This window comes from Anabas testudineus, chromosome 6, assembly GCF_900324465.2.
Source record: "Anabas testudineus chromosome 6, fAnaTes1.2, whole genome shotgun sequence".
In the NCBI taxonomy this organism is placed as follows: domain Eukaryota; kingdom Metazoa; phylum Chordata; class Actinopteri; order Anabantiformes; family Anabantidae; genus Anabas; species Anabas testudineus.
In genome coordinates this window covers 19883425-19905090 of record NC_046615.1, presented here as the reverse complement: position 1 = coordinate 19905090, position 21666 = coordinate 19883425, and the positions used below count along the sequence as shown (strand labels likewise).

Here is a 21666-nt window from a genome sequence, read left to right as displayed (position 1 = left end):
AGGCTGCTATTTGAGCATCACATCAACAACCTGCCAGGCCTCAACAGTAGAGCAAAACAGGTCAGCAGCTAATGCATTCATGTACGTGTATGAAAAATACAACAAAACAGTCCTGTCATTGCCGACGGAGTCAAATGGCTTCGAGGTGAAGAGGTCTGCAGCACTAAAAATGGTCACCATACAACCAGATGAAGGCAAAGAAAGGCAAACAGAACAGTGTCTTGTTTTTAGAAGAGAAAAACTGAGTATTTAATAATCAGTAAAAGGAGATGGCTGCCTTAGACAATGACAGAAGCACCTGCTGAATCTAACATGTCTATCTATCTGCTGCAGAACAAACCTTACAAAGGCACAAATGGCGTTACTCATATTTAATTTAACAACTCATCTAAAGACATTAGAGGGCTTATTTAATTTAAACAAGCACTCCCTCAATACCCACTGTTAGAGAATTCTATTGATGGAGTTGATTTTTCTCTAATCATCAAACTAGCAATCTGTGTAAACAGTGAGAGTGTTGATAAGGACAGTTGGATAGAGAACAGTGAGTCGGTCCCAGCACTGAAACACAGCAATCCTTCTGTGGCCCAAAAAGCTTTGTAAAAGAGATGATCTGTAAAACCGCTGACGCAATAAAGAGAAAACAAGGTCAGTTATTACCCTTTGAATTTTTAATGTTTATACCATGAGATTTCCTCAAGAAACGCTAAAGCATACAGCATGTGTGGTGGGGAACGCATCACAAATGCAAAACGGAAATAGCATTTACAGCACACAAAATGTTATGTACATAGCCTTCTTTCCCTAACATTAATCATGCGTATCAGCTGATGAGTCTGTGGTTTAAACCACAGTATAGCTGCAGATTAACTATAATGATGTGATATTTTATTCTGTCCATCAAATTGCTGCTTCACTACCAGCAGCAGAGCTAGGTGGGAGCTTCAATAGTTGTGTGTAGGATTATGAAGGAATAAAGAAGTCTAGAGGCTTTCTGAGATAAATTATCTATCTTTATATGTTACCTATTATGTGGTTTTATTGTTTGCTTTAATAGATGAACCTATGAATGTGATATGCTGGTGAAATAAAGGTCAGGTTGGAGAATAATGAGTGCAGTAAAAGCAACACAAACTCAAATATACACTAATGTTGTAGAGCTGAATTCGGTGAAAGTTACCAACACCAATAATGATTATTTAAAATAGTTGTTGGACGATAATTCTTAACACAGACTTTACTATTAGGATAAACTGTTAAAAGTCTGAATGTGGCACAGTGGACAGGAGGAGGACACGGAGTAGGATGCAGAGGTACAGAAATAAAACTTGTGATATGGTCAATGTGAAATTACGGATGAAGACAACAAGTCACTGCAGGGTTGACTCCTGTCACAATGAGTCACGGCACCAACTGAGGCCACGCGGGTGCTGAGAAGTGACATCACGCAAGTGACGGGAAGAGGAACGTTTACGTTCTCCACAGTCAGCAAGGACGAGCGGAGGAAGAGCAAAGCTCGAGGTCGGAGATGTCTGATGCTGACCCACTAACAGCCATTCAGTGGGTGAAACACCACACACAGCATTCATGCAGTTAAATTTTTGTTGAAGGACATAAAATGTTAATAATAGTAAAAGTAAAGTTCACAGGTCAAGTGTGCTGTATGTAGAAATTAATAGGCTGTTTGTTGTCTGGGCCTTAATCCAACCGGGGGCAGAACTGAAGCAGTGGTAAAAAGAGGACTGGGACTGAGATCACTGACAAAAGAATGTACCCCGACCACATGTCTGAGCTCTGACAACATCTCAGCCTTAACTTTTTGGTTGGTTATGTGGTGCTACTGTTTCAGAGAATGTCCATTACTGACATTTTGATTTGTTGTCTGAGGAAGGCCTGTGCTACTTGCTTCAACCGCATCTATTGTGTGTTCCCGACCTTGCGTTTTAGCAAATTCTACAAGGCCGAACACAAAAACAATACAAGGGTTTTGATTGTGTCAACTCGCTGGCAGCCTCTCACATCATCTTTCTCCCTGTTCACCGACTCTCTCTCTCTATAGTAGATAGTTTATCTCAGTTCTCAGTTCAATTCAACCACATCAGCACACATCCCTCCCACCCTGCAATCCAAAGGGAAATGAGTCGCCAATTAGGGAAAGAGGAAGATGTTTCAAGGTCCTCTTTTCGCTCGGGTGACACAATAAGAGGCGAGGAGAAAACGCAGCAGTTTCACTTCCACCTCAGCATCTTCAGTGTGTTGTGTTAGCCTCCTGTACGGTGAATCATTTCCCGGGATGGTCAGTTAAAAAAACACCACCAACAGATTAGCATAACTTCGTCTTGTTCTTCTTCTGTGTCTGTGAAAACTGCTTGAACGCAGAATATCGAAGCATGCTTGGTAGTCTAAACATGCAGATCAGCCTGCTGCCTGGAAGCCTTCATGATGAGCTGCTCGTCTGTCTCTGCTGCGGCGCTCCGAGCAGGTCAGACAGACAGGGGGAGGAAACTGTCAAGTGCAGATCAGAGGACATAAGCTGTGGTGCAATGTCAGGTAATGACTGCACGGCTGGTTAACCCATCATTATGGCACAGGGAGACTGTGCTGAAGCTGATTTAAGTGTTTGAGACAACACACACAAGAAAAAAAAAGAACCCATCAGCAGAGATTAAAGCAAGGTGAGAAGAGAAAAATGAGGGAATGAGAGCATCAAAAGACCAAACTCTCATCAAAATATAAACACGCTTCCTGCATCTCCCTTTGTGTTTTTATATACCTAATATAATAAAAATGAATGAAATAAAAGATGAAGCAAAACATCTCATTTGCATTTTTGCAGTTACCTGATTTGCCTGTGGTTTTTCCTCACGATCGACTCATCAACTAACCGAAGAATTGTTGCAGCATAAATTTACAGAGTTACATGCAACAACCTAGTCACTGGTCTATCAACATGTACCAACCCTGCCTTTTTAGTACGGCCTCCCAGAAGACTAAGTGGTGATGACTGATGAGGGGACAAAGCAAATTCCCCATTATTCACTGTAAAGAACTGTTAATTACCTTTCTTAACATTGTCCTTCCCCTTTTTCATTAGACTGGTCCCAACATGTTTAACCTAAAATAAATGTAAATATCTTTTTGGGATGACAAACATCAGAAAAAAAGCAGCACAGAGGGAAACAATAGAAAGAGTGACTGACCCCAGGTTACAGTTCAGAACTACAGGAACTAATAGTGATTTTGATTTTCTCTCTGCAGCCAAATGGTTGTTATTAAGTGAAGACCTCTGGCGCTGAACACTCCACCGCATCTGATCACTGAAAAATGAATCATGTGCTAAAAGAGAGTTCAGTTGTGGCCCCGGAGGCTAAGAGGCAAACACAAAAGGCTCTTTGGCGACGATGACTCCAAATAGGGTCATACGTCAGTGTCTTACCTCAATAAGATCAGCAGAGTTGGTTAGAGTTACTCACTGCGGAGCTGCTACAGGATGTATTTACCGCTGACGGCTGGTTACTCAAAGTTTAACAGATTCTTTTGCAATCGATTGAACATCGAACAAGACCCTGCTGTATATCTTTTAGGTATGTTTAGATCAAGTTGTGCTTCCGCTAACCATTATATGTGTAAATGATAAATGGTCTGCACTGATTATGAAGCTGCAGTGCAAGTTTCTTAGCCACAGCCGCCCACATTTAGTCATTGAGGGATGCTCTAAGTGGTTATTTGTAAGTTAAAGCCTATAACTATAGTATAGCAACTGTGTGCATTATTACAATGTGGTAACTGACATCTTTATGTTAGTGTCCTGATGTCAAATTGGTCTAACAAAAAGAGTGTGTGCTGTTCCTATAAGCAGATTAGTTAATTAATGAGTTACAGTGGCCACCGAGAATCTTTTCATCTAACTAAAAGCAAGAAGGCATAAAAGTGTATTTCCCAAAATGTCGACTTCTTTGAAACTGTTTTGTTATGTATGAAAAAATGTAGAGCTCTGCCGGAGCTGAAGTTAAAGCAGTCTATGCTGTTCTAGTCTGCGCTCTCCAATCAAAAACAGCCAACGCTTCCCAGCCCTGAAGATCAGCTGTTAAAGCAGCTCAACTGAGGCGAGATTCTCATTTACTGAGCTACAGAAACACTTCAATAACATCTCACTATGCTTTTCCTGAAACCAGACGCCTGGTCCAATGATTATCCCTGGTCCAGGGGTTTCCATGGCAACAGCCCAGGCTAAATCGCCCTCTCTGCCCTCCCAGTCCAATCCTGTACAGATTAGATATGAGCATCGTACAGAGAAGCTGAATCCTGGGAGGGTTTTATCACAGAAATGGAGACTGTGTGACAAACTTGCAGCTGTACACTCTGCACTCAGATTCCAGACTGAAGCTGACCCTCCAAACATCTGAGAGGATGTTTTTAAAACCTCACGTCGCCTGCAGACCAAATGTCTGCTTTCTGTCAGCTAGAAAAAAGAAACAGAAAAAGAAGAACTGGTGGCTACGGCTGAGGAGAAGAAAGAGAGAGGGGAAAATGCAAGTAGTGTCAAATTCCACATCTGCCAAATCCCACCAGATGATGTCAGAGATCCTCAAATACACTTTTAATGCAGTAATTAGGCTTCATGGCCAACAGCTTTTTCTGATTAACATTTAGATGCATCACATTCATGCTGACATTTAGGAGAAAGAAGCTTTGCAGCGATGACTGAGGGTCTGTCTGTAGCATCAGCCACCAGTCTGCTTCCTCTGCAGAGGCCCTGAGGGAAGACATGAGCTTTTCAAGTGTGTGTGTGTGTGTGTGTGTGTGTGTGTGTGTGTGTGTGTGTGTGTTTGTGTGTGTAGGGATATCAATGACATGGATTAGGTACACTCTATTTAGTCTCAAGAATGAAGCCATTAGGCCAACTGTATCTCCCACAAGTATGAGCCTCAGGGCACGTTTGAAAACACAGGGTGTGACCAAAGGTACACACACACACACACACACACACACACAAAATCATTATTATCATCCTCTTCCTGCACAAGCTATTTATACTGTAACCACGTCTTCTCAACTATTCACATGAACCCATACATGCAGACACACCCATACGGCTATACTGTGTGAATCTTCACACACACACGACCACGGCGAGATAAATAATACAAAAAGAAGTGTGTGAATCTGCCCCGGGAACAAAAAAGACGATTACATCCTCATCAATAAATCACATGTGGATGGGATGGTGTAACAGAGAGGAAGTCTGCTTCACCGCTCCTCCTCCTCCTCCTCACTGTAAACCACCGCACACTGCTCATGAAAAACAAGAGCACGCTATGCTGTCAGCTGTCAGCGGGACAGAAACGCAAGGTGATTGTTTTACCTATGCTGAGCGAAGAAGGTGATGAATAACTAATAACTCAGATATGTTCAAGGAGTGTGTGAACACGACTGTACTGTACCAGCCGAGGGTTGAGTGACAAACAGAGCCAAAGCTCTCTTCACTTCCTTTAAAGAACGACCACAAACTCTCACCACTGTCAACACGGCTACTTGAAAACAAACATAAATAAACCCACAGAGCACGTCACAAGGTGTCCTGCATCAACAGCCACTAATGAAAATGTGATGAAACTTCATCAGTCATCATCGGATCCAGTTTTTATTTCACTCTTCATGTTTTGTTATGCACGTAGTCTAACAATAGAGTCTTGGTTTCGAAGCGTAACCATCAATCTTCTACTCGGCTAATCATGTTCAGGGTCTCTGCAGTGATAATGCAGCACAAATGCATGACAGAACAATCTTTGTTATAATTTACCACAACCTAGGATCATGTCTTCAAATGACTATCTCAATAATAAGCAGTTTACTGTCATGAATGACAAAGAAACACACTTTTAAAAAAGCTGGAAGCTCCAAATATTTTTAATAATAATTAATTAATTATTTAATTACCAAATTAGTTGCAGATTAGGTTTTATCTTTCCACTAACTATGTGACCATGAACCATTTGTCACCACGTTCACCTGAAAATGATAAAACATGTACATTACGTTATCATTATGCCCACTTATGTCATAACACACCAAGTCGACGACTGGCCATCAGTTAATGTTATCTCAGCGTTTGCAGGGTGTCCCACTAGTCTGACAGCAGCTTTACAGCCAATCCAGTAGCAGACTGGTCGGTGTCTCTGCAGCTTAGTGAACCAGTGCACAAGAAGAGAAACAGAAATGACAAAAGTAAGGAGAAGTAGTCAAGAGGGGACAAAACTCTTCATGCTCTTCATGTTTTTCATGCTCACCTCATCTGAACAAAGACAAGGCCGTTGGGAAGGAGGAAACTGAAACCATGAGGGTGATGAGGGAGAGAGGTGTGAAAACGATAAGCAAACGCTGCCTTGTTTATGGTGTATGTTTACAGGTTGTGGTCTTCTGTTTTTTCCTTATTGTATGACAAATACAGATTCACCTCCACCCACTACTAAGCACAACGTACATGTATGTGTGTTTAGGCGAATATGTGTGTACGTTTGCAGAGTATAAGTTTGAAAATATTTTTCAGATCTTTTAATTTTTGGATTTGTTTTACTGTTGATGTTGTTGCTCACACACATTTGTGGTCATTTATTTTATTTGCTTCACTCCCCTTCTTATTAATTTGAAGGAACGACCCAGTTCCCCCACATGGATCATTAAAATTTCATCGCACAGCTTCACATACGCACATTCAACACGCTGCTGGCAGGACCAAAACATGGCACAGAACTGGCAACGCACATGCATCATGAAAACAAAAGGCAAATCTAATCACACACACACACACACACAGAGTCCACAAGGCGATCTAGACATGAAGCGCAGACGCCGTCTCCCCTCCCCCTTCCCTCAATCCAGCCACCAAATCCACTTAGAGGCCAGCGTGTGACTCTGATTGTTTTCTCTCTGGCGGCAGCTGCTCGGTCTCGACCACCTAATCAACTGTCAGCCAGGCAGAGATGGACTGGAAAGGTGGGAGATTTAAATTTTCCTCCATAATGAACAGATCCAGGCTCCCTGGAGCTTTCACTTGTAACACGTGTAATGAATACATAATTTTAATAAAGGGACAAATGGAACTTTTAATAAGAAATGTCTGTTGTTGATCGGTGCAAATGACACAGCGATTAATATTCAAAGGTGACGGCAGAACAATAAAATTAAATGTGTTGAAACAGAAATTCTAAAAAGACTAAAGCAGACGCACAATGTGACAAATGTGCTCAAACCTCATGAGGGCTTTAAAGGGTACATGGGCCCCCCACACACACCATCCTTTGTTTTAATATAATGCTAAATATGCAAGAAACAAATGTATTTGCAGTGACTGTCAATGTCGCAGCAGGAAGGGGGCGATTTGAGGAGCAAACCAGCTTAAAGGACGATGATTGAGGCTGCTTGAGCACTTCATTTTCACAATAATGAGATTGACACGACTACACACACACACACACACACACACACACACACACACACACACACCCACACACACATACACACACACACACTGAAGCAACGGTGAGGATTGACTGCTGATGTGGCTCAAAATGAGAAAAAGGTTATAAACTTGATCATGAGTCATCAGAAGGAAATCGCACCTGCAACCCTATCACTAAAGTCAACATCTGAAGTATGCAGAGCAACATCTGGATAAGCCAAACAGATAAAGTCAAAGCTGAGCTCCAAAATCTCCAGCAGTGTGTTTGGGCGAGAAAGGAGCAGTGTTTGACTGCCAAATAGTGAATTAGTCTTCAGGGCTGTGTGGCAGCCAGTGGCACAGAGACTATTACATGCATAGAGGAAAGAATGGATTCCACTAAATATCAGTCAACTCCGGGTGAAAATGGCGCTTTCTCTGGCATCCTGCAACGGGACGACGAGCCAAAGCACTTCCCAAAGTCTGCTAAGAACTACTTGAAGAAAAAGAAGATGAAGCTTTTAGGAATGGTCCTGAAGTGATCCACGGGAAGAGTGGGTGTAAATTCCTAAATCAGAAGTTAAAAGAGTTATATCTGGACTCAGTTATTTATTTATTTATTTATTTTAACACAGAAAATACATTTACAGTTTCTAAAATAAAAACTAACAGTGAATAAACATTAAGAAGAAGACAAGAAAGGCTCGTTTTTAATATCTGATTGCTGCGAGATAGTATGTACTTATTTTAACTGATCGATCATTATCACTCCTGATCAACCAATGTGATGTCCTAAAACACTTTAAATTAAAATTTTTAAAAAAAGGTTCGTTTGCCATCGTGTTTGAAAAAGAAAAGCTTTAGACGATCACAGTTGAACAGTTGTTTTCTCCTAAATAAAAAAAAAATATTAATAATAATAATATGTTGACATGAGTTAGTCGAGTTAGTAGTGTGTGTGTGTGTGTGTGTGTGTGTGTGTGTGTGTGTGTACAGAGCGTGTCATGACTCAAACAACCTTCATTCACACCCATGTAGCCACAGCGGGCAGAGCTTTCACACCCTGCTCTGACTAAATTAAATCCCATGGTGCTCACCTTGACCTAAGCCTTTCACAGACACATACACACACACACACACACATGCACGCACCACTTGACCACTGTCATTGATCCACCTGCACCCCCCATTTCTACCCACTCTATCTGATGAGGATTTTCAGCCCCGTGACAACAGCCAACCACATCGCTGCTAATCAGAAACCACGAGCCAATCGCTCGCTTCCCCTCATTCATCTCCAGCCAATAAGAGTGCGAGTCCGTCTGCGGCTTGTTTTATACGAGCTGCTTTCATCCTTGTTCCAAATAACACTGTGCTGCTGCTGTTGCTGCCGCCTTGTTATGTTAAAGAGCTTCTGCTACCTCAGAGGAAACTGAGCTTTTCATTAACAACAGCTGCAGAGATGACACACAGCACAGTCCCTCAAAACTATGAACTGTTGCTGCTTATTCATCAGCTGTTTATGCACTGAACTGTCCTATTAAGCCATTAGAGGTTAGTTTTAGATATAAAAGAAGTAGAACGAGGATCAGTCTCACCTTCTGTTGCTCCTCTGTTAATAAAAACAAGCAGTGACTCTTACTGTTACTAACGAGCTGCTTATATGAGCGCAACTGAGGGAGTCTGGATCTTAAATGAATGGATGAACCGTAGCATAGAGAGGAGGAATAAAGACCAAGCTTTGAAGTAGTAGTGTGTAGAAAACATATGAAGGGGCTGACAGTTGCTTTATTAGCATATTAGCATAGATTAACGCAGACTGTGCAGCAGGTCTTTATTGTTATGTCGTGTGTTTATGGAGCAAAACCAGACAGAAATCAGCTAATGAGGATCCTAACAGTAAAACGTTGCTTTAAGGCTGCAACTCAGCGAACATTTATTGTTCTTATCGGTGAATCTGTTGATCGTTTTACAAACTACTTGGTTAATTTAAGCTGGAATATGACACAAAGTAGTCTCTAACAATAACTGGGAGCACATGATGAAGCTTTTAAATGTCGAGCTTTGTCTAACCAACAGCCTCAAACCCAAATATACAACCTAAAAACTAGTAAAACCTCTTGTTTGAGAGTGTTGAAGCCGTTTTATTAACATGTAATAATTAAAACACGTCTTCCTTGCTCTGTAAAGTGTTACCTGATGGGACTTTGAGCCAGTCAGACACCTGCTATATTCACATCGTGTCGTCCCAGATTAGGAGTTGCACACCAAAGTAGGACAGTCTGCAGGACAGAGCAACTTTCAAACAACCTTGGACGTATGACTAAGCTTTTAAGGCCAGAAAGAGAAAAGAGAAACACAGAGAAAGAGATGAAAGGAGGGAAGATGTGCAAGAAATAGAGCTACAAATGTTGTTAGAATGCAGATACTATATTGAACAAAACAGGTGTCAAGCTATGTAACTATACTAGACAAGCCAAGGCTGCAACTAATGATTATTTTCATTACTGCATATTAGTTTCCTAATGAACTGACTGAGAACAGTGTGAATAATCAGCTAATCATCACAGCCTCATTCTTAATTTACAGATCTGTACGTCCCCTGTTCCCTCTCTCCAAACACATCATCTCTGTATTTCTATTGTCACAAATTAAGGTAAGAAAAAACCAACATACAAAACAGCAAGCGCTGAATCTCTAAATAAGACCTCAATGCATCATTTCCGTCTGAGGTGTGATACACAGACACATCAGCAAACGAACAGATGTAGTAAAGCAGAAGTCTGGAGGAGAGATCGGACTGCATTTGAGGCTTCATCAAAGTGCGCCACACCCAAGTCCTCTGATCGCAGGCTGCTTTGTTCTGGCTCTGGCCACTACTGTCTCTCTCTGTCACACACACACACACACACACACACACACACACACACACACACACACTGCCAAAAGCATATTGCAACAAAGCAGTGGCAGACAGTAGGTCGCACGCTTGTCTTGCCTGCCTGCTGTACCATGCATGTATTCAAATTCCTCTCGCGTGTGTGTCGGCTGCCAGCACCCTTCAGCGGTGCGTCATTTGGCTACGACTCCCAACCAGCAGCCGGTCCACCGTGACTGAAACCAGACACTGTTCACAAACTAACTGACAGCACAAATATGAGACAAGCAGTTTTAAAGACAGTCATTCAGCTCTCAGAGTGGCAACACGAGCGGCTCCTGAATGTACAGGCACCCTGTCAAAGTTGTTTAACAACAGCACCACAGACACAAGTGAAATGAGACATTATCGGCTGCCTCCGAACCCCAAAATGACACGGTGCTAATTGCAGAGGGGCGAGAGTTTTTCTTACTGCCGATTTACCCTCTCAGGCGTTTTCCACAGGCAGAGTCTGGCTGGCTTTAGGCGAGAGTGGCTGGCTGAGCTAGATCTGTCAATCCGAGCAACGGCTCCATCAATCTGCTGGCAACACACGGAGGCAAACAATGCAAGCATCAGCAGCACAGCTAAACTGGAGGCTAATACTGACCACCTGAATTCACTAAGTAGAGGTTCAGGACTTAGGACGGTTTTCCACCTCTCAGCCAACACAACAGCTGACACTGGAATAAATAGGGATTTGATATGTTACAGTATTTGTGCATCACGTCCTCCCATTGTTTTCTGCGGGTTCCTCAAACCAACACCCAGCTGCGGAAGTCATGGTTTGGCTCCTGGCTGTGCTCAGCTGTTCAACTCATGGTCGGAGCACAATAAAAAATGAAGGACAGCTTCCAGAGTTAGTAAACAAAATGATTAATGTTATCGGCGAGCGAGTGGGGTAAGTCCATTTGCCTGCACCAGTCTGACCTCTGAAAGTAGGGTCAGATGTAGCAGAGACTTTGAGGCTTGTGGGGATCCAGGAGACACTTCAGCAGCCTGGACTCGGGGTCTTGTGGATGATGTGGTTGGGCCTAGTAAACTGGGAATATCTAACAGTTCCAGGTCTTATTTTTGTCCTTTTATTCATATCCTTTATGACAACATCACTAAAAAGATGTCAGACAGGGCAATAAACACAAGTAGTCAGATGATCGTATCCTGTACTCACTTTAGTCGTTTGGAACAGAAAACAAAGCTGAACGTTTGAAGTGTGTCAGACATCACAGGTCACAGACCAACTTTCTGGTTTGACTCTGACCTATTGGACTTGCCTTACTTGTGCATGCAAACAGCTGCTGTGCACATTTATGAGTTATTGCAGCATTTTTTTACCATTATGTCCAAATAAAGACATCGTGTGTCTTCTTAAAAACACATCTGTCACACCAGTCCAGTTCGCTATAAAGCCAGATTTCTTTCTTAGGAGATAGTGAAGACTAGCTGCCCGTCTAGTGAGATGTTTCTTTCAGACCTGGGCAGAGAGGATCTGGCTGCTGCTCAGTTATATATATAATAACATGTATTAGTGCCTGCACTCATTGTCTTCATCATCCCTGTTCCTTGTCAGACTCTCTCTGCTTGTCTCTCCATCTGTAACCAGCTGAACAGGACGGAGGAGAGCGCAGCAATGCTGCTGGCTGCTCTTTGCCCCGGGCAGCGTCGAGGGACTGATCCATGCCCTCACCAGCTGGTGACTGCTGCTCGAAACACCATCTAAATGCTCCAATTCTCTGTGTCAAAATAACTTCAGCAACTAAACCAAGACACGTTTATTTCCACAGAGAGAATCCTCATCAAACCGTGTTTATGCCTGTAGCAGCGACAGCCATAGTATGAGGTTAAGTGAATAACACAAAGAGATGAGAGAAGCGATAATGGATGCAAAAATTCACAGAGGGCCGGGCTTTGAACAACTGAAGGAACAACAAACAGCTGCACCCTGCTCAGAATCAAGCCATGTTGGAATCAAAAAGACTTCTACTATCACACTAACAATTTATGCCAGCGACACGTATTGTACCACAGCAGCGACTGAGAGAAAAGTGAAGGTGATTTTAATGGAGGCAGACGGCTGCACAAGAAAGACGTTTTCATTTTAGACATAACTTCTTTGAGTGTTTTTCTTTAAAGAACATGCAAATGTTGATAAATGAATCTGGACCATGCATGAAAAACACGGGGAAAAAGAGCCTGAGTGAGTCTCCAGTGGTTCTTATCTAATTCAGCCTGTGGTCAATATGGTGGGCTTCACTTAAACACGTAAACACACTATGACAAACCACTTTAAGTCTGTGTCACATGAGCATCAGAGAGGTCAGCACGCGGCCCCATCCAGCAGTACACGCAAGCAGAGCAGTCACATTTCCACCGAATGATCCAGGCGATATTCAGAAAGTATGCAGAAGCTTCACAGATGTCAAAATGCCTGTTTTCTTTTCCAGTGCAGATGTGTGGATGTGTACGCCAAAGTGTGTTTGTTATTAGCAAGCTAAAGAACACAACAAAAATCCCAAGCTAACAGGGGAGAATGTGACCGGCTGCAGCATTAAAGAAGGAACCACGACTCATGGAGCACAGGACAGAATCAGTCGGTGCTGCACAGAGACACAGCTTCTGTTGTGGTTAATGGTCAATGCAGGATTGAATCTAAATTCACAACAACAGCAATGTGCACGAGTATTGTAATGAAAACGTGTCACGAGTGTAATGGGTCTGAAAGTGAGGCCAAAATCTGGTATTTCTTCTGTCAGAGGACGCATCACTTGCCTTTGTGCACAGGCCAAACCGTGGATTTGTGTTGTATTAGTTACAGTATCACTCACAGCTTCTGGACGTTTTAGTCAGATCAACTCTTTTCTGTTGTCTGTGCTGAAAGTCAGAAAACTACAAGACTCATGTAAATAGTAGAACAGTTTTGTCTTGAACAGAAAATGTCACATTTTGTTATCTACTAGATGGTAAAAGCAAAAGCCAAACTCATAATTCAGCACAGACTTTCAACAAACATACAGTGAGAAGCATCAAAGAACAGGAAGGCACGCCAATTACTGCTGTTGATAGTGGCCTTAGTTGTCCAGAATCCATTGGAGCCACATGACTGACGGTTTATGAATGAAGGCTCTGAGTCTTTTTTTTCCCTCTCGCTCCAAAATCATTTCAGCTCACAAGACACGAAACCCACAGCTTAATGCGAGAAGATCACGCTCTGTCTCTGGAAGTTGCTGAAAGGTACAGTGGGAAATGACTGCCGTACAAGCAGGAGATGAAACCCGAAATAAGTCACAATAACCCTGGGATGTATTAAAAAGCCTGCAATATACCAGGGGTTTTCATTTCCTTTAAATTAAAACTAGATTAAATGAAACTTTCTAATGCAGCTCCAACATGTTAAAAAGGTTTAAAGGAGATGTGCTGTCTTTATTAAAGCACCTAATAAAACAAAATCATGAACTATCTGTATAAAAAAAGCAGCTTAGGTTAGGTACATGCAGCCTTGAGCGTTGCAGCAGCAGCCTTGAATGTGAAGTGACTCTTAATGCAAGACAGTCAAAAACAGAAATGCAGGTCAGTGGGTTTGTAGACTGAAATGATTTTCAGTGGTTTACTGTAGATGGCCTCTAAATCTGCAGATGAGCTTATCTGCATGATCTAATACAGACATCATCAGCAGAGCTTGTACAGTAGATTATGATAAATCTGTAAGGAAAGTGATTGGATGTCAGTAAAAATGGAAAAGGGTCAAATATGAGATCCACTAGTTTTTCCATCAAACGGACTTTAGACAGTTGGACTTTCAGAGATGAATCGGCATAAATTTAAATGCTAAGCTGTCACCCTAATTACTGATTTTGTAGCACAGTCGTTTGGTGGGTGTCTGTGTTTTGAAATTTCTGTCCATTGGCAGGTTTATCATCCTTTAGACTATTTTTTTCTCTTGATCAACCAAACTGAAGGTGTGAAAGCCAGCCACAAGAAGAACTTCTCCCACAGTAGAACCAAAATAAATGAACCTGGATGGTTTCTGAAAGCTATCAAGACTTTAAATATCAGCTTTGTGTTAAATCACAGTGAAGAGGCACCGCTCCTGCGGGACATCAAGAAACCCTTTTTAACAGAGTTGATGAGCTGTCTTCATAAATACTTAACGAACACCTGACGACAGACATATCTCAAAGTGTTTTGAAAACAGGATGCAGTGGTTGAGATGGACACTGATGTCGACTACAAACAGGAGAGATGTTAAAAGGAAGTGACGACTCTAAGTATCGGTAGCTTTAGAAAAAAGGAATCGAGGCTTCATTATTAAAGTAGTTGTTATTCCTGTTCCCCTTCTTTTACTGTGCATGTGCTGACTGTTGTGGTGCTTATATCACCTGTGACTGGGTGGAATAAGTTAGTGTGGATGCTCCTTTTTTGCCGTGACGTCTTCATTGAGGCATTTCTAAGCTGCTCTGCTGCCTCCACACTCGCTGGGCAGCTGAAGCTGTCAAAGCAATGTCTTCAGTCTGGTTCTCAAGGGTTTTGCCACTTACATGATAACCTGAATGAAATCTTAATGTCAGCTAAGCTGACATCGCAATAAAACAATTCTCCTCTGACTGAACCAGCAGTGAGCGGGGGGCTGTGAAATAAGGAAAGCACGTGTCTGTCCTGGTATCTCCAAATGATGCACTTTAATTATTTTATCACTTTAAAGAGACATCACTTCATCAAATTGCCACAGGCAGCACAGACGTGTTACATTCTGGCACGGCTCCTCCTGTAAAGCACTCCAGAGCCAGAGGCGGAGAAGGTGGGTGGGTCTCCTTTTGAAGCTTTCGGACTCGTGGACAGAGACCTCGGAGGCAGCGGTGGTCAGGTCTGGTCTGAGTGAGGCCTGTTTTGACATGTCAGCTGGATGGAAACAGCTTCAGCTCCCTCACTTTGTTTGCTGATGGTGTCAAACTTAGATAAAAGGTTTGGTCATTTATATAAAAATGCACTCTTAATCATCTTATTCTGCTCCTTGTCCAGATTCACTGTTTTAAAACAGCTTCCTTGGTTCAGCAGCTCCATGCAAACTACAGCTGACTATACTGTACGCCATGTATAATTGATGTTTCCACTTAAACGACCCACTTCTGATCTTTTAGACCGTTTATTTTAAAAACCTACATCTCATAATTACTTGTTTTTCCAAACCAGCGCTTCAAACCTCAAATAAACTTAGTTTCATCCCACACAAGACTAAGAAAACGATAAAATATCAACATTTCAGAAGATAAAACCACTGATTTATTTGGATTTTTACTCATGAATTGAGATTATTTTCCAGTCAGTCGACTAACTGTGGAATCAAATATTGTTTCACCTGTAATCTTAGTTATGTAAACTCATAGTAGCTGCACGTTTCCCCTTTTGGCAACAGGGGTTTTAAGGAGGAAATGATTTTTATTCTCTTCTATAATCATTTCACTGTTTTTGTTTGTAGTTTATTGTGAACCACTGGATGCCATTGTTGCTTTTACACTGGTGTGATGCATAACCTATATTCTGTGTTTAACTAGAAGTGCACAGCAGCTGAACATCCTGGTAGTGCAGCTGTAAAAAGCCTGAGCCATGCCCCATCAGGCAGCAGCAGACTGATGTCAGCAGCCTTAACATCCCAAACATGACAAAAAATTTCCCGTCCATCCGTCACAGATCGAGTAGAGGGAGAGTAAATGACGAAAACAAAGCGCCGCAGTCCAAACACCGCCAGCATCACACCGATCCATCTCCCTCTGCGACAATGAACCCGAGCGGCTCGTCATCTGGATGGATCGAGCTCTACAGCACCTCGTCCATTTATTGCAGTGCGTCATGTTCATCTCAGCTGCTGCACTGACTCCACAGACACAAGCTGCAGCCTAAAATGCACCGGACAACATCCATAACTGCACATTTACGCATTATGTAAGAAAGGAGCGTGACAGTTAACCGAGGCAGCGGCGGAGCTGGCGACGCAGGGGTGAGGTGAGGAGGGCGAGCTGGTAGCCTGGAGCCCCCGGAGTGTGCACAGGGCTGTGGGGGACCCGTCTCAATGTGCCGACTCGTTTGTTGCACGTCAATACATGTTACGTGCGTGCGTATTGTAATCTGAACGGGGAGCAGGAGGCTGCAGCTCAGGCACTGACAGTGAAACAGCGAGAAGCAGGCAACGAGGAGGAGGACTGACATTCCCCGCTCCGAGCTGGTCCCTTGCTGACAGCGAAATGTAAATAGTATGCGGGCAAAATGCGCTTACCTCCTCCACTGTGCCTTCAGTCCGCTGCTCCGCAAACCTCCCGGCTATGAACCCCCTTTACTGACGAGGAAGAGCAGGCAACCCGTGCGCCTCCTGTCCAAGAGCTCCGCTTTTACCGCAGGCAGACGCTGTCGTGCGTAACAGTCCGCACCACGTATCCGGCTCCTCAAATCTCCAAATCTGTTACAGAATATGATCCAGTTTTTGTTCCCCGTGTGTCTCCGTCTGTCGTAGTCCTGAGAGCTTCTGTTTCGAGTCCTCCTGTCACGTCGTCCTCCTCCCACAGCTCCTCTCCGCTCCGCTCTCTCTCCTTTTTCTTCTCGTTTACAATCGGCTGCGCGCACTCGCACTGCGCGTCCACCCGGACCGTAGGATGGGAGCTTTATATACAGTGTGTGAGTGTGTGAGTGTGTGAGCGCTATGAGTGGGTGGGATATGGGAGGATTCTCCCCGCAGTAATTGTTTTCAAGTGAACTAGAAGAATTGTCCATTCAATTTGGATTTATGATGTTATAATGTTCAGCTCAGGTGACGTGTGTGGGGTGTGGCCATGAGTGTGGACCCCCCCCCCCAGACCCCACCTCCACAAACACACAAACACACACACACAGACACACACACAAACACACACACTTATTAACATTCTTATTAGTGAATTAGTGAATGTATTTACCAATTTAACAAGTAATATCATCTTTATGTTGGGTGTTTGGTTTTTATGATTTTTATTTTTATTTTTTATTAGATAAACAGGTGAATCTTACAAAACTACAAATGTTTTTATTTAACTTATAACTTATATTTTATTTTATTTTATTTGCGTACTTGGAATCAGACAGTCTTTTAGTTAGTGAGAGTATTTTTACCTTTTACCTCAATTACCAAATATTTAAGTACATAAGTCCTTTACCTTCTCAAGAACTCCTTGAGAAGGTAAAACTTGTTAAACTTGTCATTTCTGTTCTTGCTAGTGCACAATTTGCCTAATTGAAGCTACTGACAGCTATGGTTAGTGTTCTTTGGTTTTATATGCTGCTTAATGCCATGACACCAAAGAAAAACTTATAATGATCTCCATATTACACACAAGTGACTGCATTATTAATTTAATTACCACAGACTTGTTACATGTAAGAGATGTAAACTATGTCAAAACATTAACTGTAGTGTAAGTCAGATTAATAGCTCCTGATGTCTCTGCTAAAATCCAAAGGGAAGTTTACTAATTAGTGTGTAATTGTTATTTATGCATCAACACCTCAGCACCTGAACTCCTGCCTCAGTAATATTTTCTTTACAGCTCAGAATACAGCAGATTTATTTGATATTAGATCCTTGGACAACTGTTGGAGGGTGGCATACAGTGTATGATGTTATTTTAATCTGTAACAGGTACTCGGGCTGCGTGGCTTTTGTTTACCTCTTAAATAATGTGTAGCCTCTGTGTACTTGTACTGTAATTGGGATTCAAATAACAGGTTGAAAATGTACACTAGTGTCTGTTTGTGTGTGTCTGTGGGGGGGGGGTTATTAATTATGAAACGTTTCATTTCCGTTGCGAGTATTTCTGTGACTTCATTATAAGAATGAGTAACAGTTTTTTCCTGTTTGTGACATGTGATGTCAACAGGTTCCCAGTGAGTCAATGCTCAAAAAACACAACACGCCTCGTTGTCAAAATGGATTTGTCAGTTGAGAGGTGTTCTTTCTTCTTCTTTTTATCAGCATGGGGGTGTTAAGTGAAATACATCCCTCCATGAGGCGTATAGGAATAACACACACAGTGACTCTCTGGTGGATCTAATTAAAGGTGATTTAGCTGCAGATCTCAGATAAACTGTTCCAGGGTTGCTTACTCTTGACAGGCAACACCTCTGCTGGCAGTGGCTTGACACACTTTACCTTTCAGTGAGTACGAGGGGAGAAGTAGATCACACACACTCACGTGGAGGGTTTGAAAACATCCCACCTGTTTTTCATGAGATCGGTTTCCAGCTCGGTGACATATTTATCAGCCAGACATTTTGAGAAGGAAATCCTCCCTTCGGCCCTGAAATTTGGAATCCAACTCCACGTCGAGGGGCCCTCGGTATGCACATTCAGGTCAGCGTCAGTGTCCAAAATGACAGGAGCTTCACATGAAACAACAGAGACAGTAGCTGAGGGCAGAGGGTGGGCTGATGGAGACAATATGCTGGAGAGGTTGAAATAGAGGGGAGTATAGTCAGGAGGCTGATACGACTCTTCGGTCAAACAGAAAACGTCGCTCCCTATTTCCAGAGTCTGTGCAGGGCCCTGTTTACCACCGGACTTTTCTGTGGTTGCATATTTTAGGCAAGCAACCACAAAGTCCTATAGGCCATAAAAATACTGCAAATGAACAGAGAAGTCAGTATTTTTCCAGGATTTCTACTATTCCTAATAATTTCTAGGGAATAGGTCTATTTGACTTTATCAAACAATTAGATTACGTTATTGTACAATATTAAAACTGTAGAAACCGAACTTGCTGTTGCTGAACAAGCAAACCAGCTGGTCTATGTACTATAAAGGTGCCCTTTCACACCTAAAGCCATAAGAGCCTGACACAAACTTGTTGCTGTAAAGAAACATCGATGATATTTTTGTCTCTCACACCCGTCTGAGATGACACACTGTGATACCTGTCTCAGTTCTCGACCATGATTTCATTGGACATGCCACCATTTCAAAATCTGCTGCTACTTTTGCTTTGTGTCACAGTTACCTGAATATGTCTGATGACTGCATGACTCACTGACCAAAAACAAAACTGAAACCAGCTTACTGTAAATATGTAGATTTACTAAAGGTACATTGTCTGATCTGATATTTTTCTTTAAGGTTTATGGGGTGTGGTAACTAATGTTTTAAATGAATTACTCCCCAGTGGTTTGAGTCATATATTAGACTTGTCTGATGCTGTTAGTTTCTGATTGGTGACTCCATTTCAGCAATAAATGCAATGACACAAATGACACTATTCTTTACTTAAGTTTCACTCCAGTGGTCATTCTTGCACATCCGCCCGCTGTGGAAGTACAGTAGTATATTGAACAGAGAAAATCAAAAATACTTGTTGCATCAGGATGTTTTATGTTTGAGAGAAGGTTGATGGGACATACTGAGGCACTGTGGACATGCCTGGTAACTAAGCACATGTGAAAATGAACAGGAACAGTTTGAGATTCTGTGAACGTTTGCTTTCTTTGTGGAGCCATGCCATCCTCCTCAGGGCGATCTGTCTGGCCACCGCGGCCTCATATATTTCACTTGGGTGCTGGGCACCTTCCGCCTTTGCCTTTGGGTTTTATAGGGGGCAATAAAAATCTGTTTGGAGCAGGTTCCCAGCTCTGACAGCTAAATAATGATTACAGAATAAACCCTTTCAGTGATACCAAACAAATGAATGGATAGTTTGCATCCATCACGCAGCCCTAAGCCTGTGTGTCAAAACAAAGTGGCTATTACTAAAAAGGATTATCCTGAGAAGTCATACAATAGATGTTATGGGTTCGGCTCAAATGTTAGAAATTACAGTCCGCAGGGAGAACAATGTGAGACCAGTGTAAAAGGCCTTAAAAAGATAAATAAGCTGAATGAGATATGCACCCTGTCCAGGAGGATCTGTGAGCCAGCTCCTCCACGGATGCTGGGGCCAACAAAACAAATCAAAACGCAGTGTACTGCTCGTCTGAATAAACAGTGTGGTGCTACAAGTTGTTTATTGAGGTGTTGAAGCCGCAGTTCTCCACTTCCCTGCGCCAATTCCCAGAGAACAATGTGAGGATGTGATTATTTTTGATAATCTCAAGGTAAGCAGCCAGGCATTGGCAACCCAGGGCTGCATTACGGAGAGGAAAACCTCAAACAAGAAACAAAGAGCTCTGTTCAACAGTGCTGTGCTGTGCTGTATCCATTTCACATGAATCATCTGAATCTCATCGTGTGATTTCTACTAAGTATATTTTCTACTTTTGTAAAATTTATCACAAGGAATTATCTCTTGATAAAACAATCTCCCTTTAAGGTCCGTTTATTAGCTGCTATATTAAGTATTGAGTCATGTTACATGGCCCTCACATAGCATTTGCCAGCTGACAATGTGGATGTTAAGTTTCTGTCCTTTTCATGTGGAGGAATGGCATTTCAAATATCTTATGACGAATTTTCTCGTCTGTCAACAGGAGACTATTGATGAGTCATTATTCATTTGAGTAATGACGTACAAGAGTGAGCTGAATAATTATTTGGAAATTTTTTTGTTTCAATATATTGTATAGATACTTTCATCATTGATATTACTATGTTATAAAAAAGTTCTCCAACATTGTACTTAACCAAAAATGGGTCTTATTCTTCGTATTACACATTGAAGACAAGGTGCCCTCTGGTGGTAAAAGGGTTGGTTACACAGCCCTAACAAAAACACAAAGTGTCCCAGTCTTAAAGAAGTGTGATAAGCAGAATTCTAATGTCAAGCACACATACAATGAGAATGAACATCATAACAAACATTAAATATATAAATATTGTTTATTTAAAGCTAGTGCACTCTAATTAGAGCCACAACAAAAGGCATTTATTGGCAGCACAATGACTTGACTTAACACATGTACACAAACCCGTTTGTGATTTTTCTACATGTATTAAAAGTGTTTAGCAACAATGTCATTAAGGACAATAACTTGCTAATAAAACCCAGCTGGAAATAAAAAAAAATCAGCAGATTTTAAACTGCCTGCAGCAGACAAAGCATTTTGCAATGGTTTGTCGGAAATCCATAAATAATCTTTAAATGATGAATTAAATAAAAAAAGACAACATTTGATTAACTTATAAACTCTTTCCTTTTGGAACGTGGTACGCTACTGTTTGAAAGCAGTGGAAAGCAATAATGCATCTATTCAAGAACTGTACTTAAGTAAGGTTTTGAGGTACTAGTGACATTATTTCCATCTTATTTTACTTCAACCCACAACATCCAGATGAAAATATTGTAGTTTCTACCCCACTAGATTT

The 21666-nt window shown here is 42.0% G+C and overlaps 1 protein-coding gene across 8 annotated transcripts in view; it reads right to left on the bottom strand.

Moving 5' to 3' along the window:
- The window catches only part of LOC113165503 (unconventional myosin-IXAa-like), a 108513-nt gene extending 91528 nt beyond the window's left edge, over positions 1-16985 (bottom strand). For 5 of the 8 annotated variants that reach the window (XM_026365062.1, XM_026365064.1, XM_026365066.1 and 2 more), the window contains exon 1: positions 16627-16985. The gene's annotated coding sequence lies outside the window, so the exon portion shown is untranslated. The remainder of the gene's footprint in view (positions 1-16626) is intronic. The other 3 variants (XM_026365065.1, XM_026365068.1, XM_026365070.1) reach the window with 1 other exon arrangement.
- Positions 16986-21666: the final 4681 nt, after the last annotated feature.